Source organism: Gigantopelta aegis, chromosome 12 (genome assembly GCF_016097555.1).
Source record: "Gigantopelta aegis isolate Gae_Host chromosome 12, Gae_host_genome, whole genome shotgun sequence".
Classification (NCBI taxonomy): domain Eukaryota; kingdom Metazoa; phylum Mollusca; class Gastropoda; order Neomphalida; family Peltospiridae; genus Gigantopelta; species Gigantopelta aegis.
In genome coordinates this window covers 8,720,406-8,726,201 of record NC_054710.1, presented here as the reverse complement: position 1 = coordinate 8,726,201, position 5,796 = coordinate 8,720,406, and positions in this window count along the sequence as shown.

Below are 5,796 nucleotides of genomic sequence, written 5' to 3'. Positions count from 1 at the left end.
CAACAGTAGAACAGGGTCGCACCAAGATGGTTAATATTTAAGTCACATTTACTACGGCTAGGATACGGCGGCCGTACGCCCCCCGAAATCGAGAGATACCTGTGGCGGCCGCAGAGGATCTGCGGTGGCCTCAGGGTCGCTCTAGGGCGTATCCCTATATTTTACAGGCCGTAGGGGTCGCCGTTTATAGAGTTATAACCTCTTTTCATTGTTCGCCCGTAGCAATTCGACACGCCGTAGCCATGCCCGTAGAGCGGTTCGTGGGCATACGTGGGCGTACGGTGGCCTTGCGTTTGCCGTGCGGCTGCCCTAGGGTCTTATGAATTACAATTGACCTTTGCGGACCCCCCAAAAATTGCGATTTCATTATTTTATTTCATTTTATTATGATTTCACTTTTCACTTTTCATGCAACTCCGACAGATGCGCAATAATTCTAACAAGTTAATTTTACATCACACCGCTGTGTCACAAAAGTATGGTCCCCCTACGGCCGCCGCAGGGACGCCCTAAGGCGACCGTGCGTCATCACTTCAAAGGCCGTACGGAAGCCGCAGATTTTCTGTTACCACAAATTCAAAATACACCGTGCGGCTACCCTAACATATGTGACTGCTGCAGGATGTGACCGTGGGAATGCTGCGGCGGCCCTATAAATGCTATTGGCCGTAGATATTTTGGTTATGGCCCGCGAAGTCGACAACTTGTAAAAATGATCTAAAAATTGTGTCTACTTAGCGGGACAAGCTGAAATGTACCAGTGATGATCTGTCGATTTCCCGGTACTCATTAATTGCCGTTTTACCTGGTTGACGGTGTGCGCAGTCAAAAGGTAACAACGAGATGATACTGTACCGCAGCTATTACTACTACTACTACTACAATTCAATTTCAGTTCAATTTATTTATTTGTCAAAGTCAGCATGACTATAAACACAAAACAGACAAGAATACAGTTATAAAACAGAAACAGTTGTGTAATACTTTACAGTATACAAATACAGGGGGGGGGGGGGGGGGGGAATTAAACGTAAGAATTAGGATAATAAAAATATAAACATATAGTTGTTATATATATGTAGTTACAAATTAAATTACATATTTATCAAGATTCCTTAAAGTTTTTATATTTTCTGAAGACAAAAGATTGATTATGTTAAAAGTAGATGGTCTTGTATACAAATATTTCTTTAAATATTGTGACGGGACATGCTCTTAATTTTGTTTTCGCCTGTGGCGATATTAATTGTTTGAGAGGGCCGTGTGCAGTTCCAATATGCACTTAAGCCCAGGTGGGCACTTTGTTACATAATACCTCTGCGCGACGGTGGTCGTGCTCTGGCTGTGGATGCCAGTGACGTGGGTGCTGGAGCTGTGCTGTTACAGGAAGACGAAAATGGACTGGACCATCCTGTAAGCTTCTTCTCCAAAAGGTTGACAAACACCAGGTGAACAATTCCACTATAGAGAAGGAAGCTTTGGCCATGGTACAAGCTCTGAAGCATTTTCAGATCTACGTGAAATCGGCAGTGCATCAAGTGGTGGTCTTTACTGATCATAATCCGCTTACCTTCATTCACAGAATGAAAGCACCAACCAGAGAGTTTTGAGATGGAGTCTTCTTCTGCAGGAATTCCCAATTACCATTGAACATATCAAGGGCACATCCAATGTAATCGCTGATGCCCTGTCCCGAAGTTGAACGTTATGATAATGTGTTGACATTCTTGATTTCTGTTTTGTTTTTATATATTTTATTTGTATACCAGGGACTGAGAGACTCAGTGTGATTACTGGTAGTCACCTTATTACATGTGTTATAAATGCCCGGATGCGTCGGTTAACGCACTTTTTGTTTTAATGTAGTATATTTCCCTATTCCTAGAGTAGAGGAAATATCCTTTTTGAGGTGGGTGTGTGTGACGGAACATGCTCTTAATTTTGTTTTCGAATGTGGCGATATTAATTGTTTGAGAGGGCCGTGTGCAATTCCAATATGCACTTAAGCCCATGGGCACTTTGTTACGTAATACCTCTGCGCGACGGTGGTCGTGCTCTTTCCAATACACACCCAGACCAGGTGCGGAGGCCATGTGGCCAGTAGTTACGTAATACCTCTGCGAGTGCGGTTTTGACGACCGTGATTTTGGCGACTAGGCGTCAGAAAGTCTGGCCATCTAAGGAAAATTGTCGTCTTGGTCGCTGTGGAAATATCACTTGTAGGTATTCGGTGCCGCGATGTACCCCCAGGCGATACTGGAATTTTATAATAAATAGCTAGGGTTTTAGAGATATCAGGGAAAAACATAGGAAGGCTTCCAGGGGGAACGTTGTCCGTCCGGACTGGTAATTATATATTATTTCTGCTCTGTTGTATAACCTTGATGTGATTGATGTGACTTTAAATATTTTAATACTGTATTATACCAATATTATTTAGACGGTGCTGCCGGTAATCTGACGCAGTATACTGTAGGCTCACTGTTCTAAATAATTATTAAAGCTTAGCCAGTCATCCTAGAGGACCTAGGTAAACTGTAGGTTATTGTCTTTATTGTGATAGGTACCAGTATTAATTCTGTGTTACAAGGTTACTGAATGAGTAGTTAAGGGTTAATTAAAAATTAACCAGTTAGGAATAGAGTTGTAATTCCTTTATTAATTGAGTTCCCCTGGCAGTGTTTCTCAATTATCACACGTTACTGAATGAGTAGTTAAGGGTTAATTAAAAATTAACCAGTTAGAAATAGAGTTGTAATTCCTTTATTAATTAAGTTCTCCTGGAAGCGTTTCTCAATTATCACACGTGTGGGTGTTGTGTCACGGTGAAGTGATTAGCATATTGTGTAAACTAGACACCTAGAGATTAACTAATTAAGTGATCAGTTCTGGATTGTTATTATTTGTTGTTGCTAATTAACTACTGCGGCAGTACATTTGTCAGCGTAGGTTAATACAGATTCCAAAGTGTATTGTGTTTTTGTTGTGTTTTCTAGTGAACTAAACGTGCTATAATAATATATACTTTATATATCTTATCTCTGATCATACCTAGACGAGCCACGCGGGTATAACTGCCCGTTACAGAGAGATCTAATAGATATACAGTTAGGAGAGATATTTGGATAACCGTGTTTTATTCGGTTACGGGTATTATAGGATCCCCGTGACAAATATGATACTCTAATATCATTATAAAATAAACATTTTGATACAAAATGGAATTCATCTTCAATGCCTCCACTGTCACACACACACACACACACACACACACACACACACACACAAACAAAAAAACAATGGGTCCACTAAGGAGGTTCGATCCTATGTGTCAAGTATCCCACGCGAACGCTCTACCGATCGAGTTAATCCCGCACCTACTAGTACGAATTCATATCGCTGGTTACGTTGTGGGTATTACAGTACTAATAAATAAATAAATAAATAAATTAATTAAATATATTGGCGTCACACATATGGTTAAGGATCACGGAAATAATAATAAGAAACCCGCTGAATGGGCTACTCTTACTTAAAAAACCCCAGCAAGGGATCTTTTATATACATTTTTCCATAGAAAGAATATTACATAGATAGAATTGTTTTGAAAATAAATTTTAGTTATAACAATATTTGTATTTGTAGTTCGTAGTTCAAAAACATATTTTATTCTCGCAGTGATCAGTTGAAATGTAGAAGTTCTCCTATGTGATCTGTGTACTCCATGTCGGTGATGTGGTTGTTAATCAGCTCGTCTTTCAGAGAGCGGATTCTGGCATCGATAGTGCGGTATTTGCGTTTTCGTGCCGGAGCACGCCAGTGACCATCCAGTTGGTGCAATTTTACCTCCATTACAGACTGCTCACGTTTTAGAAGCCCTACCACCTCAAAAATGTTCGGATGACTCTTCTGGACTATTTTGTTTATTTTATGATGCCATCCTTCCAAGTGGTTATTGGTACGGTCACTATCATTGCCAAAATGGTTCCACATTTCTGGTGACCATGGTCCTTCTATCCACGTGTTCGTAACATAGTCCATCAGTTGTGTCACCTGTGCACCTTGGGGACTGTCGGCAATTGTGTCGGCCCAAACGTCCTCAATTTTATCCAATGGAACCATCGGAAGGGCTGAAGCACGTCTTACTACTTTTTGTATTTCATCGTTCTCAGAATATTCTGTTGCCAGGCCTACCTTTTGTGCCAAATACACTGAGTGTAGTGGAAGAAACAGCCTCTCAGTTGTGTAGTGGGAAATGCAGTTTGAACAGCGTTATGGGCCGATCTTTCGAAATCCATCTGAAAGGTCCTCGGATTTAAATGGAAACCCAGATCATGGCAAGCCTCTTGAAGGTATTGAAATATCCGTACATATGTGTCTTCTGTGCGGTTTGGGAGCAGTGAATACACACGAGGAAACATATGACCTTAGGACTCGGCATGTATGGTGTACAACTGATCGAACAGTTTGGGTGCTGAAGAAAATGTTCCATCTGATAATACAACATCAGCGTCACACAACAACGTGCTTAATAAATGGCACCGCCGCGTGGTTGTGCTGTATCTGGTCTGCCATCTGGAGCATGTTGTCCACAGTCACAACGCAGGCTCTGCATTGCGACGTAGTTCACCGCCACTAACTTTTCTCTCCACGCTTTCTATTTACGCGAAATTTGTGCTGGTTGTAATACAAATGTCGTCCGCCTCTTAACGTGTCGATAAAAGTCACTCTAACTTGTGCAGCTGCCATAATGTTAAATGTGAAATAGTTTTCCATTTTGATATAAAACTTTATATAGATTAAACCGGGAAAAGAACCAATGCACAAGCGCCTGCTCAATATAAGAGAAAGATAAATTTACTACCCAAAACAGTAATCCTTTAAATTGGTAGAGCATAATACGAGCAAACGTACAGGTACCTACGCAAATTAATAGAAGCGTAATTACAAATTCTACCCAGGACAGTAATCACATAACATTCTATACCGTTGAAACAAACATGGTTCATACCACAAAGCAGAACATGCAAACCAATTAGATCAGTCTACTTCAGGGTTCTCATCTCGTTGTTAACAAACAAGGCGGCTCGTAACTGCGTCGTTAAATAAAACACTTCTTTCTTTCTATTTACTCAAAATGCATAGTTGTAAGTAATGTTTCATGGTGTCATAGCCAACACGTCTTTCCTTTTTACATAATTATATGGCCATGTAACTGCCAAACTCGCAGAATCCATTGTGAATCTGCGTTACGGTACTGATGTTGAATAAACATACCAATTCCACATTTAGTAGCAAATAGTTAACATCATTCGCAAACTTACGTAAGAATGGCTTCGCCGATTCACGGTTTGCAGATGATTTGTTGTTCATACCCCAATGAACGTAAAATAAATAACAGACAGTCCTTAAAGGGACATTCCTGAGTTTGCTGCATTGTAAGATGTTTCCGACTAATAAAATATTTCTACGATTAAACTAACATATTAAATATATTTTCTTGTTTAGATTATCAGTGTCTATATATTCAATGTGTTTCTGGTCGTCTTAATATTTCTAAGAAGCCCAAACTGGATTTTGTCTGCAAATAATTTCGTACGTACGAAAAAACAATATTTTAGGAAATAAGATGGAATTTAACCTAGTACAAATATTAGAACGACCAGAAACACGTTTAATATCCAGCCACTAATATTTTATGCATAAAAATATATTTGATGTAATTACAATCGTTAAAAAGTCTCTGTTAGTCGATAACATCTTATAAATTGCAGCAAACTCAGGAATGTCCCTTTA